The 20568-nt window shown below is 41.2% G+C and overlaps 1 protein-coding gene across 6 annotated transcripts in view; it reads left to right on the forward strand.

The window, feature by feature from the left end:
- The window catches only part of TRMT12 (tRNA methyltransferase 12 homolog), a 64729-nt gene that overhangs the window by 4434 nt on the left and 39727 nt on the right, over positions 1-20568 (forward strand). For all 6 annotated transcript variants that reach the window (XR_012327013.1, XM_073794239.1, XM_019932026.3 and 3 more), the window contains exon 2: positions 8145-8223. The gene's annotated coding sequence lies outside the window, so the exon portion shown is untranslated. The remainder of the gene's footprint in view (positions 1-8144; positions 8224-20568) is intronic.

Here is a 20568-nt window from a genome sequence, read left to right on the forward strand (position 1 = left end):
CGCGGTGCGCAGGCCTCTCACTATTGCGGCCTCTCTTGTTGCGGAGTACAGGCTCCAGACGCGCAGGCTCAGTAGTTGTGGCTCACGGGCCCAGTTGCTCTGCGGCATGTGGGATCCTCCCAGACCAGGGCTTGTACCCGTGTCCCCTGCATTAGCAGGCAGATTCTCAACCACTGTGCCACCAGGGAAGTCCTGGGGACATGTTTTAAAGCTGTCACATAAACAATGTGATTCAAGCATCTTAATTTGGTCTATAAGCCTATCTACATATATGCTTAATCCTTACTAGTCACTTGTGTTATTTCATTTTCTTCTTTTTTTTTAATCATTTCGCTTGGTATATCAATGTCTTTGTTACTGGTTTCTAACAACTCATTTATGAAAGGATGTTAACCATTTATCATGCAATGCAAATGAAATACCGTATTTTATTGCCATCAATTTATTATGGTGTTTTGTATTTTGGTTTTGTATTAAAATATAATCATGTCGTGCTTTTGGAAAAAAAAAAAGCCTATCTGTTCCATGACTTATGGTACAATCTTGGAATTTGGCTGCCACATAAAAAGGTCCGGAGTATCCTGCTAGAAAGGCCACATGAAGGAGGAGGCGACAGCCAATAGCTGCAGCTAACTACCAGGCACATGCGTGAGGCCATCTTGGACCACCTAGTCCCAGTCAAGCCCCAGATGACAGCATTGCAAAGTGGTTGAGATCATTAGCTCTGGAGCCAGACTGCCTAGGTTTGAGTCCCCACTCTACCGTTTACTAGATGTATAACCTTGAGCTAATAACTCAACCTTTCCATGACTGCTCATCTCTTTGATGGGGATAAGGGCGTGTTGCTAAGTTTGCTCATCTGTTAAATGGACATAAGGGCATCTGCTTTAGAGGGTTATAGTGAAACTAAATACATGTAAAGTATTTCAAACAGCTCCTGGAACATGTAAGTGCTCAATAAATTATTACTATCCAAATTCCTGTGGACCTCTCAAACCTCTAGGATTAGGTCTTTGGACCCTAATTTGAGAAATAGCTACCTAGCTATCTGTCATTTAATACACTTTAATACTAAGTGGATCCTCTATCCACTCTCTTTCTCTGAACATTTGAATACCCTAAATATAAATGGAGGAGATGGGGAGGGGGGAGGGTTGGGGGAGTCCACGTATGGAGCTATGGAGAAGTATAGGATAAGGCAGGTCTAACTGTGCGTGGCAAGAGGAAGGCTGTGAGGAAATGGGAGAGTGCCGAGGAGGTAGTGCCAGCAGGTTGGAGAAGGTTACAGAAATGGAAGAGGGAGAGGAGAGCCCAGAAGGCAATCCTGGCCTGGGTTCAGCCTAACCTGCTCTTCACTTTTAAAGATGACAAACATCGTGCCTCAGTTAACAGTCACAGTCTCCTCCTCATGAAAAATTGGTGCTGAGTCAACAGTCTACAGTAGGTTACATTATGCAAATCCTCTCCAGAGTTCCTGGCATCCCTGTTGCTGGCAGGGCACAAGGCCATTTGCTGTCTGCATCTTACAATACGTTATACACCCCGTTATTGCTGGCCACTTTAAAATTCTTGAAATTGTTGCTTTACTTGGTGGGACCTTTAAACATTTTTTTCTGCCCACATTTTTGCAGTTCCCTTATTATACCTCTTATCCATCAAGTCTTAGTATTCTGACCCCCGGAAGTCCCCTGCCTCATTGGGGCTGTGGTGAATCAATTGCTGCTTCACGATGAAAACCACAAAATCTTACTAGGAAAATTAAAGAAGACTTAAATAAAGGGAGGAAAAGATCAATTCATGTTTGGAACAGTCAATAGCATTGATATAAGATGACGGTTCTCCCCAAATTAATCTATAAATTCAGTGCAATCCCAATCAAAATCCCAACTTGGTTTGTGTCTCTGTATATGTGTGTGTGAAATGGTCAAACTGATACTAAAATTTATATTGCAATGCAAATGGAGGCAGTGTAGCATACCAGAAAGAGCATGGGTCCCCTGACTTTACATCTCCTAACTCTAATACCTACTAGCTGATTCAGTTTGGACAAGTTGTCTATGATGTGAAGTCTTGGTTTGGGGGTTTCTTGTTATTTCTTAAAATACCACCTCACAGAGTCATGAGCATAAGATGAGTTAATATATGTGAAACACATGGCACAATACCTAACATGTAGTAGGTGGTCAAAAAATAATAGGTAGTATTAGAAGGCATTAAGATTTAAAAATTAGTGTTAGCAGTATCAGTGTATCTACAGGTATCGGAGGCTCATATAACTTCAGAGCTAAAAGAAAGAGAATCCAACTGGATCTCTGTTTTCTCAATGTTTCTTCACTCTCCAACTCCCTGCAGTTTAGCTGTTGGGCTTCCAAAGGACAAGGCTGGAGATATAAATTTGAGAGCCATCAGCATCCAGGTATCATTGAAAGCTGTAGACCTGGCCAGGTTTCCAGTGGGTAAAGTAAAGATGGAGATGAGAATGTGGGGCTGCCCCTGGGACCCTTCACCACTGAGACACTGGAAGAGGCAGAGGAGCCAGCAAAGTAGGAGGAAAAGCAGAGTCCTCCTCTCTGTTTCTAACATTTGAAACACCCAGAATGATGTTCGTCTGATACTGGTCATCATTCTTCTTGGGATATTGGATGATTTTGTTAACTTTCTTCTTTGCCCTTGTTTCTGTTGCTTGAATTTTTTATGATAAGTGTATATATTGATAATTTAAACAAATAGAAAGCTTTACTCTAAAGAGGGGAACTACAGAACACTTTTGGTATGAAAAACACCTGGAAAATCCTAAATAAATTCTGAACAGACAGTCTCTCTTTTGGATCCTTTGCATTCCTCTACACCAGTCATTTATTACTGCCTCTCATCACCACCTCATTTTGGTGCTTCATCTTTAACGATTTAATCTATATGTTGAAAAGTGTCCATCACAGGGCAAGAAGCAGTATCTCATGGAAGCAGGATGGAAAATATAAGAGAGGGGCTATCAACTGGACCTCAGAACTCATGTGTTAATTTCATACTTCAAGAGGTTCATATTTATCTGTCCATAAGTATACCTATAGGCAACACGACTATCTCTGTCCACACAACATGAGAAGTACATATGCACACATAATACCTGTTCATATCAACACACACACACACACACACACACACACACACACACACACACACACGCACACACCCCTGCCTGACTCAAGGCAATATTTTGTAACTTTTCCCCCTTCCAGATTGCCTGTTGTGTTTGAGTCTGAGTAGGGATGTTGTCCAAGGTAAATGTAAACAACAGGGCTATGAAATGCCTTCTCTTCAGACTTTAAACTTGAATTCTTAATGAGGTTTCCAAGTACTTAGATGCCCCAAGAACTATTTTTGAAAAATTACTCCAACTTTGAGCCCAGCAGCAAGATCAGCGGAAGGATTCTTGAATGTTCCTGTTTTTGAAGGAAAATAAGGCATCAACTCAGACTTTTCTGAACACCCTTTCAAATAGACTTATTAAGTCATCTTCTAACACATACCTAAATTCAAATAATATTGACCCCTCCCCACTCTGTACCAGCCACCAAGCTAGGACTGGAAGTATAAAAATAAAAAGATATTTTGTTTAAGGCCAAATTTTCTATTTTAGACCAAATATTTTCACTGCTGTCAGTTGCTACTGTTCAACAGAATCGATTCTCAGGGTGTGAGAGGATTGCTCTTCCTTGTCCCCTTGAAGTGGGGGAGTGGCCTTGTGACTTGCTTTGGCCAATGAATGGAAACCTGACTGACACATTTGCACCTCCAGATGCAGGCACTTAATTGCCTGTGCTCAGCTGTGCAGCTCTGTCCTCTCCTAGCATGGTGAGATTCACAACATGTATTGAAATGGAAGTTCCATGAAATTGAAGAGGCGGGAAGTAGTGAGCCAATATAGGAGGACAGCTTCCCTGGAGAGTTGCCCCAATCCACAGCAGATTTTGCGTGACAGATAAACTTTTTTTGTGTTAAGTCACTGTGATTTAGGCAAAAGCTCCCATATCATGACTAGTACAGCTCCTACTTTGTTTCTTACATTGAATGCCTCCCTTCACTCCTTCTATTTTCTTTACCTAAAAGGAAGCCTGTTTTGGCTCCAGGGTGTTTGTTTTTCCTTGGGATTAAGATATAGGGAAACAGGGTCCTTGTTTCCTTTGTCTTGTTTCTGAGCTTTATGTGGGTCTGGGACCACAGATATAGATTTGGGAGTCAGCAGCATTAAGGAAGTGGTTAAATCCATGCACTGGATAGAAAATGTGTAAATGAAAATGTAAGAGGACAGAGACCTGGGAAACAACAAGAGTTAAGGGATAAGCAGTGGAAGAAGAAAGAACCAAGAGAAGAAGGTAAGATGATGTGGCAAAAGGAAAACAAAACAAAAAACAAGTGGCTTCAGAAGCCAAAGGATGATACAGTTTCTAGAATGAGTGGTCTACAGTTTCAAATACAGCAGCAAAATCAAGCAAATTAAGGACAAGATAGTACTCATCAGAAACGATGCGTTGACTGTAAGTGGGTGAAGAAAGCACAGAGTTAATGGGAGAATAGATGACATCAACACAGTAATACAAGCGGGAAGCAGGTAGAGGAGCGGTAACTAACCTGACTGATCAGAGGGAGGTGGAAACTAAACTGGAATGGAACAACCTAGAATCTTCATTTTAGTAACAGCCTCAAAAAAGTATAGGAATTGGAGGCATCAGGTACCTCTGAAGGTAGAGATAGAGCTGAGCTGAAAACAGAAGATCCAGGTGAAAATTTTTAATGGAGCAGTTATAAACCCAGATCCCATGCAGCTGGGAGATGGCCACTCCCTCGCCCCAGGAGAAATCTAGAAGTTTACTAGTGGAGAGACACTAGGCTTGGGGGCTCCAGGAGCACCTGAGGGCAAGGGAAGCACAACACGAACAAGGAGATTAAGTGAATGCCACAGACTGACTCAAGGATCCCTTATCACTCTCCTGCTCTGCCTCGACAACTGTTCTGTTAACCATAGTATTGGAGGATTCCTCTCTGAGAACCCAATAAAAGAGCGCAGCCAGGCCACCCCGTAATTAACCAGGCCACCAATTAACCAGTTCTGCCAGTCACAGTTTCTAGCTTTTTGTTGTCTCATTCTTAAAGACAAATTATGAGCTAAGAGCCTAAATTCACTAGTCAGCTGAAGAAAGCCTTCAAGATGGAAAGACAGAACCAAAATAGTCTTAAAAAAACAAACAAAAAGGAACTCAGGACACAGGGAGCAAAATAAAACTTTTGAAAATGTATAACATTAACATCTTTGCAAAATAAGAAGCGATACTGCATCTATGGAAAGATAGGAGTCTATAAAAGTAGGAACATTCAGAAAACAAAAGGGACTTCCCTGGAAGTCCAGTGGTTAAGACTCTAAGCTTCCAAGGCAGGGGGCACAGGTTTGAGCCCTGGTCAGGGAACTAAGATCCCACATGCCACGCGGTGCAGCCAAAAAATTTTTTTAATTGAAAACAATTAAAAATAAAAACAAAACAAAAAATCTTACTTGAAAATTTAAAGTATGACAAAGTGAGAAATGTAGCCAAAAGATTGGAAGGTAACACCAAGAAAAAACTTTATCATATCTATATGGTAGATAATATAACAAAATAGAAGACAAGTGACAAAATTATAGAATCAGGTCAGGAGGTGCAAGAGAGTTAAAGAAGATAAAGTAGTTTTGAAAATGTAAGGGAGAATATTGTCAAATATCTGAAGGAGGGACTTCCCTGGTGGCACAGTGGTTAAGAATCTGCTCTGCCTGCCAATGCAGGGGACACGGGTCAAGCCGTGGTCCGGGAAGATCCACATGCTGCAGAGCAACTAAGCCCATGTGCCACAACTACTGAGCCTGTGCTCTAGAACCCGCGAGCCACAACTACTGAGCCCGTGTGCCACAGCTACTGAAGCCTGTGTGCCTAGAGCCCACGAGCCACAACTACTGAGCCCATGAACCACAGCTACTGAAGCCCACGCACCTAGAGCCCGTGCTCCGCAACAAGAGAAGCCACCCCAATGAGAAGCCAAAGCATCACAACAAAGAGTAGCCCCCACTCGCTGCAACTAGAGAAAGCCCGCACGCAGCAATGAAGACCCAACACAGCCAAAAATTAATTAATTAATTTTAAAAAAAACATCTGAAGGAAATTTCCCCAAAGTGAAGGTCATTTGTTCCCAGATCAAGAGTTCATTGAGGGCTCAGAATACTAGATAAAAAGAGGACCAACTCCAGAGCCTGTCATCATGACATTTCAGATCACTAGGAACCAAGAACAGATTCTGAAAGTTCCCAGCATCAAAGTCAATGGTTGTCAAGGGAAGTTCAATAAAAATAATCCCATAAGAATGGCTTCAGACTCTCAACAACAATGCTGGAGACTAGAAGTCAACAGAGAAATAACTTCAAAATTCTGAGGGAAGTTATTTCCAATCTAGAATTCTAGAATTCTATATCCAGCAGTCTAGTGTGAGGGTAGATTATAACCTTTTCAAACATGAACGTCGTAAAATATTTCTGTCCCATATATCATATCAGGAAGAAACTGGAAGATGCACTCCATCAAACTGAAGGGATAAACCAAGAGATCCAGGAAGTGGGAAGTCACAGGACGGCAGGTCTAGAGAGCAGCTAGTCTGTGGGGGAGCAAAGCAATGGAAGGTTCTGAGAGGTGGGCTTCTAACAAAGAGGTGGACTTAATGAATTTTTCTGATGTATTTGAAATATTAAAGGAGAGTTAACGCTTACGGGAGGGAGTTTGGGAATGGACTAGTGATTGAAAACTAAGCAAACAACTGAGGCAATTATTAACTCTAGTAATAAATTATATTAGGAAGAAATTATAATAAATTTAAAAGTCTCAGGTAAATAGTATTTACAGAATTCTAATAATACAGAACACTTATCTAACCAAAAATGATGATATATCTAAACTATGCAGATGGGCGCCAGGGGAAGGGTCTTAGTCAATTCAGGGGCCATAACAAAATACATAGATTGCATGGCTTAAATAATAGGAATTTATTTCCCACAGTTCTGGAAGCTGCAAGTCCAAGATGAAGGTGTCAGCAAGGTCGATTTCATTCTGAGGCCTCTTCTCTTGACTTGTATGCAGCGACCATCTAGCTCTGTGCTCACATAACTTCTTCTTTAAAAAATATATATATATTTATTTATTTATTGGCTGTGTTGGTTCTTCCTTGCTGCGTGTGGGCTTTTCTCTAGTTGCAGAGAGCAGGGGCTACTCTTTGTTGCGGTGCGTGGGCTTCTCACCGCGTTGGTTTCTCTTGTTGCAGAGCACAGATTCTAGGTGCACAGGCTTCAGTAGTTGCGGCATGTGGGCTCTGTAGTTGTGGCTCATGGGCTTTTGTTGCTCCGTGGCATGTGGGATCTTCCCAGACCAGGGCTCGAACCCGTGTCCCCTGCATTGGCAGGCGGATTCTTAACCACTGCGCCACCAAGGAAACCCCACATACCCACTTCTTTTTGCAGGTGTGGGAGAGACAAAGCCCTCTGGTGTCTCTTCTTATAACGGTGTTTATCCCATCATGAGGGCCCCACCCTCATGATCTCATCTAATCCTACTTACCTCCCCCAAACCTCATCTCCAGAGACTATCACATTGGAGTTGAGCCTAAGCATATGAATTTGTGGGAGACACAAACATAATAAGAAGTGTGTTTGCTTGTTTATCTGTGTAGGTGCTGTAGGGCAAGGAAGTGGGAGTAGAAAAGCTAAATCCTTATCTTGCATAGTAAGCATGTCAGCGTCACCATAGGACACGGGTGGTAGTCCTCTCTAAATAGGGTCATCTGTGGAGGGTTTATTTGCAAAGGTATGGGTGTAGGGGAGCCCCAAGAGATAGTGCAGTCACCCAGGGCTTAGAAGAAATTGCACTGTCACCAACCCTAGGCTCACAGGGATGAGTGGAGTGCATGGGGACCACAGTCTAGAATGAGAGTCACATAGAAAAGGCCTCCCTGAGAGAAGCAGTGACCTCCTGTTGAGGACACAGCCAGCTAGATTAGATGGTCAAGGAGGGAAACAGGGGAATAAATGTTCTGCTCTCACAGTCTTTCCTCTGTCTCTCTGATCTCTCCAGGTTCTCCCAGCTGGGGAAAAACAAACTCGTCTGGAAGTCAAAGGGCCCATTCATCAACCCATTGATGTGGTCCATACAGGTGAGTTTCTCTGAACGGAGAGCAAGGAGAAGGGTACAGAGTAGATCCAAAGGACAAATGAAAGATAGCCAACAGAGTAAGAAAGCCAAAAAAAATGAAGAAATAATAGGCATAATCTTAATATGTACCCAGAAGAGAGTTCTAAAAGAATTGAAAATAGTTGCCTTTTTTTTTTTTTTTCCCCACACCTTGGGGCAGACCAAAGATCGAACCCACACCCCCTGCATTGGAAGCATGGAGTCTTTTTTTTTTTTTTTTCATTTTTGGATGCGTTGAGTCTTCATTGCTGCGCATGGGCTCTCTCTAGTTGCAGTGAGCAGGGGCTACTCTTCATTGCGGTGCGCAGGCTTCTCACTGCGGTGGCTTCTCTTGTTGCGGAGCATGGGCTCTAGGCATGCAGGCTTCAGTAGTTGTGGCTCACGGGCCCTAGAGCGCAGGCTCAGTAGTTGTGGTGCACGGGCTTAGTTGCTCCGCGGCATGTGGGATCTTCCCAGACCAGGGATCGAATCCGTGTCCCCTGCATTGGCAGGCAGATTCTTAACCACTGTACCACCAGGGAAGTCCCAGAAGCATGGGGTCTTAACCACTGGACGGCCAGGGAAGTCCAGTGGTTGCCTTTGTGAAATAAAAATTGAAAATAGGGAGATGCAGGGTTGGGAACTGCTTTTTTTTTTAAATATATATCAATAGAATATAAACTGTGTAGAACTCTTTGACTTTTATAACTAAATACAACTTTGACAAAAATAATTTTTAAGTGCTTTTTGGATTTGCAATGAGAAAATCATTGATAAACTTTTGCCATGCAATTTCAGTTAAGTGCTGGGACCTGAGGTCAGATTATAGTGGGTTAAGAAGAGAAGCTGAGGTGAGTGGAGATGAATTCTAAAAGGCAGTCAAATGTTGTTAATCGGATGTTTAATGTCTTTAACAGCTAGTCTGTTAGCTTAGCTAGGTCAAAGGTATGCTGCCTGTGATTTGTGTTTTAATGACCCTGCACATTGCTACTTTGGGCCCACATGTGTAATCCACCTGTCTAGGATATTCATGTACAGTTTTAGGATTCAGAACATTTTTTTGTGCTTTTAATTATTAAAATGGTTTCTGGCTATTATTTCTTAACCTGTCCCCAAAATATCATCTTGCCTTTGACACCCATTCCTCCTACTGTATTTCCTTTGTATACCTTCCCAACTCAAACTCAAAATTTGAACCGTCTGTGACCTTCTCTTTCACTTCTAACATGTCCTTGCCAAATGCTATACATTCTACCTATTAAATGTTTTTAGCTCCTCATTTCCACCCTGGCCGACCCTGACAGAGTTTAAGCCATCAGGATTTGTTTATGTCACTATGGGACTAACTCCCTCTCTAAGCCTCTAATCTCCACCTCCAATACATCCGCTTATTAACTAATAGACTTCCTGGTCTTATTAGAAATTGCTTTTCCAGCCACATCTCTCATTGCTTCCCCTTTCTTGAGCCAAACACTCCTTTGGTGCTTGCCAAGAATTCCACTCTCCATGCCTATGTTCATGTTGTCACCTCTGCTTGCAGCACCTTCATGCTCATTTTCTCTAAGTGTCCAGTCTTTCCCAGTCTTCAAGGCCCAGCTCTAATGACTTCCCATGCCTGAGGTGCTCTTGGAGATGCTTTCCAGGAAGGCATGAGCTCCTTTTCTGAAGCCCCTCATCACTTTCTCTGAAAGAAGTCCTTGTGTTCTAGTACGTGGGGTGCCTCACTTACAAGCAACTTGAAGGAAACTTCCCTGTCTAATTCATCTTTGTTTACCCTGAACAGCAAGCATGGTATCCTGTACCTATACACACTCAATACATTTGTTGAATTTTTTTTAAAAATATTCATTTATTTTGGCTGTGCTGGTTCTCAGTTGTGACACGTGGGATCCTTAGTTGTGGCATGGCATGTGGGCTCTTTAGTTGCGGCATGTGTGTGGGATCTAGTTCCCTGACCAGGGATCGAACCCAGGCCCCCTGCATTGGGAGCGTGGAGCCGCTGGACTGCCAGGTAGGTCCCCATTTGTTAACTTTTAAATGAAGTAGCCAATCAATATTTTTCCTGCTTTATTGAGGTATAACTGGTATACAAAAAATTTGCACATAATTAATGTATATCATTTGGTAAGTTTAGACAAATGTATACACTCATGGTACCATCACCAAAATCAAGGTAATAAACATATCCATCGCCTCCAAAAGTTTCCTTGTGTCCCTTTGTTTTGGTTTTGGTTTTGGTTTTGGTTCTTGGTAAGAGCACCTAACATGAGATCTACCTTCTTAACAGATTTTAAGCACATGATACCTCATTGTTAACCACAGGCACTATGTTGTACAGAAGATCTCTGGAACTTACTCATCTTGTGTAACTGTAACCTTATACCCATTGAACAACTCCCCTATTCCTCTCCCCCCATTCCCTGTTAACCACCATTCAACCAATCAGTATTTGATTTTACGATACACTGTCATCTGAAAGGCAAAAAAGAGCAGTGATCTTAGGAACTATTATCATAATTAGACCAGCTGACTTCAAACCTCAGGTGCCAGAAAGATAGGAAAATATACTGTCATTAAGGAAAAGATAGAGGGTGGGGGAACTGAAAGATCCTATTAAAATTGAGAATCCATAACCCGTTATTGTAGCCACCATGTAAATAAGGTTAAGAACAGAGGTATTGGAGTCAGATAAACCTTGGCCAAAATCTTGACTCTGCCCCTTAAGGACTGCATATCCTTGGACCAATTAGCCCCTTTGAGCCTTCTTTCCTCAATTTCCTTCTTGGCAAAATTCAGACAATAATGTTACCTACCCTCCAAAGCCGTTCATATACTTAAGTGAGATACAGGCAGACCTCATTTTGTTGTACTTTGCTTTACTGAGCTTTGAAGATACTGCATTTTTTACGAATGAAGGTTTGTGGCAAATCTGCGTCAGGCAAGTCTATCGGCACCATTTTTCCAACAGCATTTGCTCACGTCATGTCTCTGTGTCATATTTTGGTAATTCTTGCAATATTTCAAACTTTTTCATTATTATTATATTTTTATGGTGTTCTGTGCTCACTGATCTTTGATGTTTCTACTACTCACTGAAGGCTCAGATGATGGTTAGCACTTTTTAGCAATAAACTATTTTTTAATTAAGGTATGTACATTGTTTTCATAGACATAATGCTACCGCACACTTAATAACTACAGTATAGTGTAAACATTACCTTTATACGTACTGGGAAAACAAAACATTTGTGTGACTTGGTTTATTGCAATATTTGCTTTATTTATTTATTTGGCCACACCACGTGGCTTGTGGGATCTTAGTTCCCTGACCAAGGATTGAACCCAGGCCCTTGGCAGTGAAACAATGGAGTCCTAACCACTGGACCACCAGGGAATTCCCAATATTTGCTTTATTTTGATGGTCTGGAACCGAACCCGTAATATCTCTGAGGTATGCTGGTAATGTACACAAAGAGTTTTGCTGAATGCCTGGAATACATCATATACACTCAGTAAGTGATAGCTTCGTTTTTATCATCAGTAGTGAGAACTGTGTTAAGCAGTTGCCAAGAGCACTCACTAGCTTTCGAATCAGACAGAGCTGGGAGTGCTTATTAAAAATGATGAGAGAGGGCTTCCCCGGTGGCGCAGTGGTTGAGAGTCCGCCTGCCAATGCAGGGGACACGGGTTCATGCCCCAGTCCGGGAAGATCCCACATGCCGCGGAGCGGCTAGGCCCGTGAGCCATGGCTGCTGAGCCTGCGTGTCCGGAGCCTATGCTCCGCAACGGGAGAGGCCACAACAGTGGGAGGCCCACGTACCGCAAAAAAAAAAAAAAAAAAAAAAAAAAAAGATGAGAGTCCACTCAAACTAATTTTACTAGGCCATCATTAAACTCATACCAAAGCAAGTTAAGGACACTGTGAGAAAAGAAAATTACAGGCCAATGTTCTTGATGCACTTAGATGCAGAAATACTCGACAAATACTAGCAAACCAAATTTAATAGCACATTAAAAGGATCATACACCATAATCAAGTGAGATTTACCCCTGAGATGCAAGGATGGTTCGGTTCAACATACACAAATCAATAAATGTGATATGCCACATTAACAGAATGAAGGATAAAAACCATATGGTAGTCTAAATCGATTCAGAAAAAGCATTTCACAAAATTCAACAGCCTTTTGTGATAAAAATTCTCAACAAATTAGGTATGGAAGGACTGTGCCATAACAAAGGCCATATATGACAAAACCACAACATCATACTCAATGGTGAAGAGCTGAAAGCTTTTCCTTTAAGATCAGGAATAAGACAAGGGTGCCCATTCTCACCACTTCTATTCAATGTAGTACTGGAAATCTTAGAGTAATTAGGCAAGAAAAAAAATGGCATCCAAATTGGAAAGGAAGAATAACAACAAAAAACAAAACAAAACAAAAACCAACCAAACAAACAAAAAACAAATTGAAAAGGAAAAAGTTAAATTGTCTCTGTTTGCAGATGACATGATTCATATGAGTAACATCAACATGTATACACTACCAAATGTAAAATAGATAGCTAGTGGGAAGCAGCAGCATAGCACAAGGAGATCAGCTCAGTGCTTTGCTACGACCTAGAGTGGTGGGATGGGGAGGGTGGGAGGGAGGCTCAAGAGGGAGGGGATATGGGGATATATGTATGCATATGGCTGATTCACTTTGTTGTACAACAGAAACTAACACAACGTTGTGAAGCAATTATACTCCTATAAAGATGTATTTAAAAAAAGAAGAAAACCCTAGAGACTCCACCAAAAAATTATTAGAACTAATAAATGAATTCAGTAAAGTTGCAGGATACAAAATCTATATGCAAAGATCAGTTGCTTTTCTATACACTAACATAAACTATCTGGAAAAAAAATTAAGAAAGCAATTTTATCTACAGTAGTACCAAAAACAATAAAATACTTAGGATAAATTTAACCAATTAGCTGAAAGAGCTATATAATGAAAACCATAAGACATTGATGAAAGAAACTGAAGAAGACACAAATAAATGGTAAAGTATACCATGTTCATGAATTGGAAGAATTAACATTGTTAAAATGTCCATACTGCCCAAAGCCATCTTTAGATTTAATGCAAATCCTAAAATGCATGTGGAACCACAGAAGACCTTGAATAGCCAGAGCAGTCTTGAGCAAGAAAAACAGCTGAAGGCATTACACTTCCTGATTTCAAGCTATATTGCAAAACTATAGTAATCAAAACAGTATGGTACTAGCCTAAAAACAGACACATAAACCAAAAGAACAGAATAGAGAGCCAAGAAATATGCCCATGCATGTACATATAATATTTGACAAGAATACACAATGAGGAAAGAATAGTCTCTTTCAATAAATGGTGTTGGGAAAACTGTATATACACATTCAAAAGAATGAAATTCAGGGCTTCCCTGGTGGCGCAGTGGTTGAGAGTCCGCCTGCCAATGCAGGGGACACAGGTTCATGCCCTGGTCCGGGAAGATCCCACATGCCGTGGAGCGGCTAGGCCCGTGAACCATGGCCACTGAGCCTGTGCGTCTGGAGCCTGTGCTCAACAACGGGAGAGGCCACAGCAGTGAGAGGCCCGTGTACCGCAAAAAAAAAAAAAAAAAGAATGAAATTCAACCATTACACAAAAATCAACTAAAAATGAATTAAAAAGTGTAAGTCCTGAAACCATAAAATTTCTAGAAGAAAACAGGGAGTAAGCTCCTTGACACTGATCTTGGTAATGATTTTCTGGATGTGACACCAAAAGCACTGGCAACAAAAGCAAAAAGAAAACAAGTGAGATTATACCAAACTAAAAAGCTTCTGTACAGCATAGGAAACAATCAACAAAATGAAAAGGCAACCTGCAGAATGTGAGAAAGTATTTGCAAACTATACATCTGATAAGGGGTTAATAACCAAAATACATAAATAACTCTTACAACTCAATAGCAAAAAAATAAAGATTAAAAAATGGGTAAAGGACCTGAAGAGACATTTTCCCAAAGAAGACGTTCAAATGACCAATAGTTATATGAAAGGCATTAAATATCACTAATCGTCAAGGAAATGCAAATCAAAACCACAGTGAGATATCACCTCACACCTGTTAGCATGGCTAGTACCAAAAAGACAAGAGGTTACAAGTGTTGGCAATGGTTGCATAAAAGGGAACCCTCCTACACTGTTGATGGGAATGTAAACTGGTACAACAATTATGAAAACAGTATGAATATTCCTCAAAAAGTTAAAAATAAAACTAAATACCATATGATCTAGCAATCCCACTTCTTGGTATATATCCAAAGGAAATGAAATCAGTATCTTGAAGAGATATCTGCTCTCCCATGTTCATTGCAGTATCATTCACAATAGCCAAGATATGAAAACATCCAAAGTGTCCATGAACAGATGAGTGGATTTAAAAAGGTGGTATATTGCTAAAATAAAATAAAATGGAGAATGCTTGAAAATCCCCCAAGTAGAGAAAACCATTTAATCCACATAAGCAAAACTCAATACAGCTTATTTGATGAATGTAAGGAAAACTTAAGTTATTTCTTCCTCCACACTTCCCAGTTGCTGTAAAGTTAAATAATTAGGCCTGCTGATCAGTTTCATAGTAATATGTAATCATTATTTAGTATTCACCACATGGAAGACACCACATGTGCTACGTACTTTGCATACCTCATCTCATTTAATCCTCTTAGCCTCGAAAAAGTAGCTTTTGTTATCTCCAGTTTATAGATAATAATAATCATGATGATTATAGCTCTTGAGTGCTTACCAGGGTCCAGGTACTGTGCTAAACCTTTAATATAGGTTACCTCTCTTTATCTTTATTAAAAATCCTATGTGGTAGGAACTATTTTTAATCCTCACTTTTCAGATGAGAAACCAGATGTTCAGACAGGTTAAGTAACTTGCCCAAGGTCATACAGCTAATAAATGATGGACAGGAGTCAAACCTCTCGTCTCTGTGATTCTAGAGTTCAAGGTTTTTCCCCTCAGAAACCCAGCCAGCTTCAGGCACAGACATGTCTTTGTGTAAGTTTCAAAGTCTCTCAAAATCAAAAAGTCTATTTCTCTTCTTGATAGCTCCAGCAGCAATTTCCCTCAGTAAATTATCTGTTGCCTGACTAGCTTCACATTTAATGACTTTATTAATCTCCAGTTTGAGTTTCCCCTTATCATTACCCTTTTAAACTATCCCAAATGATTTCTCCATGTAATGTTGTACCTGAGGCATTGGAAAATATATCATTTGAGAAAAAGTTATGTAAGATAATACACTAAATACAGGGTCCATTAAGACCAACCGTAACACAATAAATGTTAGAAAGGATTAATGTATTTCCGTCTTTGCCGCTTGCAACTATTTATTGGCATCCTTCTCTCTGCTTAGCACTGTACTAGGCATTCTGACCTTGCAGATCCATGACCTCGTCTCCCTCCCATGATTCTTTGCTCCCCCTTTCTTCAGCCACTAATCCCCATGGTCATACCTGGCTTGGACATCACAAATAGTGTCAATATCTCAATGTTCAATTAATGCACTTCCCTCTCTGATCATCACTTTCTACCCTTTTAGATACTCTTATTCTTACTTCTCCTCACTATAGTTGTTTGACCCTATGGGGACCTTTAATCCATTGACTCTACTATTTTTTTATTATCCAGCAATCCTTGTGTCCTCCCTTCCCTTTGAGCCCATCTTACATTACATGGTGTTATAATGACTCCCTTTGGAACACTATTAACTTGCTTACCTCCCTCTCTCTCCATCCTCCTTATTTGGCAACTTGTCAACTGGCTAAACTCAAATATTTGCCAGATATCCGTGCCAGCTCCTAAGAAGCCACATGTGGCTGGGGAGCATCATAACCTTCTTTACCTGTGCCCGTTTCTGGGCCTTCTCTCCCTTTACAATAGATGAGGGGTTCCTGCTCTCATCAGAGGTGTGGTCTATGGAGCTTTCCTGCTCCGGTAGACTACTGCTAGAATTAACCCCCAGTCTCTTTCATCTTTAAGTTCTCCCTACTGGATCAAAGCACCTTCCATTATCTTGCATCTTTAAACAAATCAGATCTCTTGAACACACTTATTTATAGCTACTGCCCCATTTTTCTGTTTCATTTCAGGGCAGAACTTCTGACAGAGGTGTTTGTGGTCAGCATCTCCACTTCCTCACTTCCCATTTACTCTTTAACCCTCTCGGTTAGACCTCCACCACCACCACAGCACGAAAACTGCTTTTATCTGACAACAAGGGCAGTGTTGAGAAATCCAGTGTTAACTTCTTTGTACTGATTTTCTTCCAAATCTCAAAGGTATGTGCAGTAATGAACTACCCTCTTATTCTAGAAATGCTCTTTTTTTTTTCTTTTTCTTTTTTGGCCGCGCAGGGTGACATGAGGGATCTTAGTTCCCCGACCAGGGATCGAACCTGTGCCCCCCTCAGTGGAAGCACGGAGTGCTGACCACTGAATCTCCAGGGAGTTCCCTTTTTTTTTTTTTTTTTTGACATCTGGGAAAACACTCTTCTGGTTTTCCTACCATCTCACTGGCAGTTCCTTCTTCTAAGTCTTCTTTAAAAGTTCCTCTGCATTACCCTGGCTTGTTCTAGGGATTTCTCCTCAGTTTATTTCTTTATTTCTCTTTCTACCTACACTTGCATCTTAGGTGATCTCATTCAGTCCCATAGTTATAAATGCCATCTATGGGCCAATGATTCCCAAATCTCTGTCTTCAGACTAACATGTCCAGACTCATGTATTTAACTGTTTACATGACATCTTTAGTTGGATGTCCAATATGCATCTCAAATGTGACAAAGGCAAAGAACTCATGATTCTACACCATTTATCCCCAATCTAGCCCTAGGTAAGCATCACTACTATCCATCCAAATTCTTGGGTCAAAATCCTAAATGTGAAATGCCTGTAATAGGCAAATCTATAGAGATAGAAAATAGAGTAGTGATTGCCTAGGTGTCCTGCGTTGAATGATGGCCCCTAGAAAGATACGGCTGTGTCCTAATCCCCGGAATCTATGAATATGATGTTATTGGAAAAGGTCTTTGCAGATGTAATTAAGGATCTTGAAATGAAATCATCCAAGATTCCCCAGGTGGGCCCTAAATCCAATGACAATTGTCTTTATAAGACAAGAAGAGAAGACATGGAAGAGAGGAGAAGGCCATGTAAAGATGGAGGCAAAGATTGGAGTGATGCAGCCATACGCCAAGGAATGCCCGAAGCTGCCAGAAGCCAGAGAGGTAGGGAAGGATTCTCCACTAGAGCTTTCAGAGGGAGCACAGTCCTGCTGACAGCTTGATTTTTCACTTCTGGCTTCCAGAACTGTGAGAAAATAAGTTTCTGTTGTTTTAAGCTATCAAGTTCCTGGTAATACACTAGGGCTGCTGGGTGGAGGGAACCGAGGAATGACTGCTAATAGGCATGCGGTCCCTTTTTGGAATGATGAAAATGCTCTAAAATTATATTATAATCATGGTTGCACAACTCTGTAAATATACTAAAAAACCATTGGTTTGAAGACACTAAATGGATGAATTTTTTGGTATACAGATTATATCTCAATAAAGCTGTAAAAATAAAATGTCTTGGAGTTATCTTTTAACCCTGAAATAAAAAAATAATAATAATAAAGATTTCTTTACACTTTGGGCTCTCTTCCGAAATATATCTCAAATGTGACTACTTCCCTTTATCTCCATGGCCACCTTTTTAGTCCTGGCCTGTCATCTCTGGTCTATATAACCACAATAGCCTGTTTCCCTGTTTCCACTCATTTAAATCCATACTCCTTAAAGCAGATAAAATGGTTATCTTAGAACATAAATCAGATCATGTCACTCTCTTCCTTAACCCCTCTCTACCTGTCCCCATGGATTTCCTTTGTACTTGGAATGGAATCGAAACTCTTCACTGAGTGCCACTGAGCCTTCTATGACCTTCTATGAGCCTCTGTCCACATCTGAGATCCCATCTCCTTAAATGCTGCCTTTTCTCCACACTTTATCCACACAAACCCTCCTTATGATCCTGGGACAGACCAATCTTGTCCCTGCCTCAGGGCTTTTGCCTCTGCTGTTTCTCCTGCATGTAGCACTTTGCTTCTCAGCTTCCCCATGGCTGTTTCTTTGTCAAAACCATTCTGACCACCCTATAAAGAGTTGCCTCTCCCCAATTTACTCTCACTCATGTCACTTTGTTTTATTATTTAGCAATTTTTGTTATCTGAAATAACCCTGTCCATTTAGTTCGATGCTTTTTTATAGTCTTATTTCTTCTTATTAAAGATAGGTTCTATGAGATAGGGACTTTATCTGTCTTGTTCTTTGCCAAATCGCTGCTCCTACCACAGTGCCTGACAAAAGAGATGCTCAATAAATATTGCAGCCATGAACAAGTGAAGGATACAAATCAGAATGCACAGCCTTTTGCCCTTAAGACACGTACAGTCTATTGGAGTCCAAGACATCCTTGAAGTGTCGTAAAAGATTCAACAACAATTTAAGACAGAAGGAAAACTGCCAATATGTAAATAGAATAGTCTTCTCCTAGAACAAGTCTGATGACCATCCCACAGTAAGGAGGTCCTGGGGAGCACATTCCTTCCCAAGCCTGCACTGGTTGGGCAGCTGGAGTGACTGAAAGGGCTAGTGAGGCCCGTGAGTTGTGCAGGTGCTCATGACTTTTGATGACCTCTGCCAGGATGCAGAAGCAAGTCCAGAGAGCTGTGGCTTCCCTGGGCCGTACCCCTGGACCAGTTCCTATTTCTTTACAACATGTGTTCCTTGTTCTTATCCTTCTTGGCTTCCAGATTCCAGTCTCTACACTGTAAGTTCAGTGCCTGCTTCTGACCCCAAAGTCTTGACCTTTGTGGGATTTTGAAATGTCCCTCTATTGGCCCAGCACCCTGCACAGCCCTGACTGTCCTCTGAATCCTGGAGCAAGAAATTCCCTTCCCCAACTCTGGTCTCCCAGACATCCCTCTTTTCCCCTGAAATCTTTCTCTGCCACAGAGGAATTTGTGCAATTGATATCAAGATTAAACAAGATGTGGTATAGTAGAAAAAAAGCATGAGACTTGGTGTCAAAAGAAAAGTTGAGATCACAGCCCTACCACTTACTGTTCGTGTGACATTCAGTCTTCCTTTCATCCCTTTTTAAATCTCCAAAGTAATACCTATGTAACGGGGTTGTTGAGATGAAAAATAAGGAAAAGTCCTCTTTTTGCCCCTATTTCTCTGTCACATCCTCTTACAATGTTTTCTGTCTTACTGAACAGCATTATTACCATTCACCCAGCTGCTCAAGCCAGAAGTCTGGGAGATCATCTTTACGGTATCTCCAGATCTACTTCTTGCTGTTCCAAAGCCAAAAAAACTTTCACTCAGGTCTACTTTTTTCCATTTCACCACCATTTCTCTGGCCTAGACAATCATCTTCCACCTGGAATGCAACAGCAGTCTTCTAACCAGTCTCCAACACTGGATCCATTCTTCACAGCAATGACAATTACTTAGTAAATGCAAATTTCAGGGGCTCACTTACTTCCTTGAAACTTATCAAAGGCTTCCCTTTGTTATCAGGACAAGGTACACAACTGTTGCCATATACCCTGCATTGCCAGGAACCAGCTTCCTCTCCAGCTTTACCTTGACCCCTCTTGTGCTAAGCTTCAGACATACTGGTATTTTGTCCCTTCTGGAACCCTCCAAGCTCCATCCTGCCTTAGACACCCTAATATACTCTTCATTCTGCCTGGGGCCCCCTCCTTCTCTCTCTGCCTTTCTGTTCCTTCTACCCAGTTCATTTCTACCCATCCCTCAGGTCTCAACTGAAACATTGTTACTTCCTCAGAGAAGATTTCTCTCACTTCCCTCAAACCAGAGTATGTCCCCCATCAGGTGCATCTGTCTCTCTCTCTCTCTCACACACACACACACACACACACACACACACACACACACACACACACACACACACACACACAGAGCCCTCATGGCTCTTTCAGTTACTTGATTAGCATCTTATTCCCAGCTTTATCTATGCTTCCTGAAGGCAAAGACTGTGCCTATCTTGTTTAGCTTTGGGCCTCTGGTGCCTATCAGTATATAATAGGTGCACAAAAAATGCTTGTCAAATTAATGAAAAGAGTATGTCTAAGTGTATTGTGAACTATAAATGGACTATCAAAATAGCAATATTCTTACTGCAGTCGCATAATTAGGACATTAAGAATCTAGCTTTGAGCTTATAGCAACCATCA

This window comes from Tursiops truncatus, chromosome 17 (assembly GCF_011762595.2).
Source record: "Tursiops truncatus isolate mTurTru1 chromosome 17, mTurTru1.mat.Y, whole genome shotgun sequence".
NCBI classification, from domain to species: Eukaryota; Metazoa; Chordata; class Mammalia; order Artiodactyla; family Delphinidae; genus Tursiops; species Tursiops truncatus.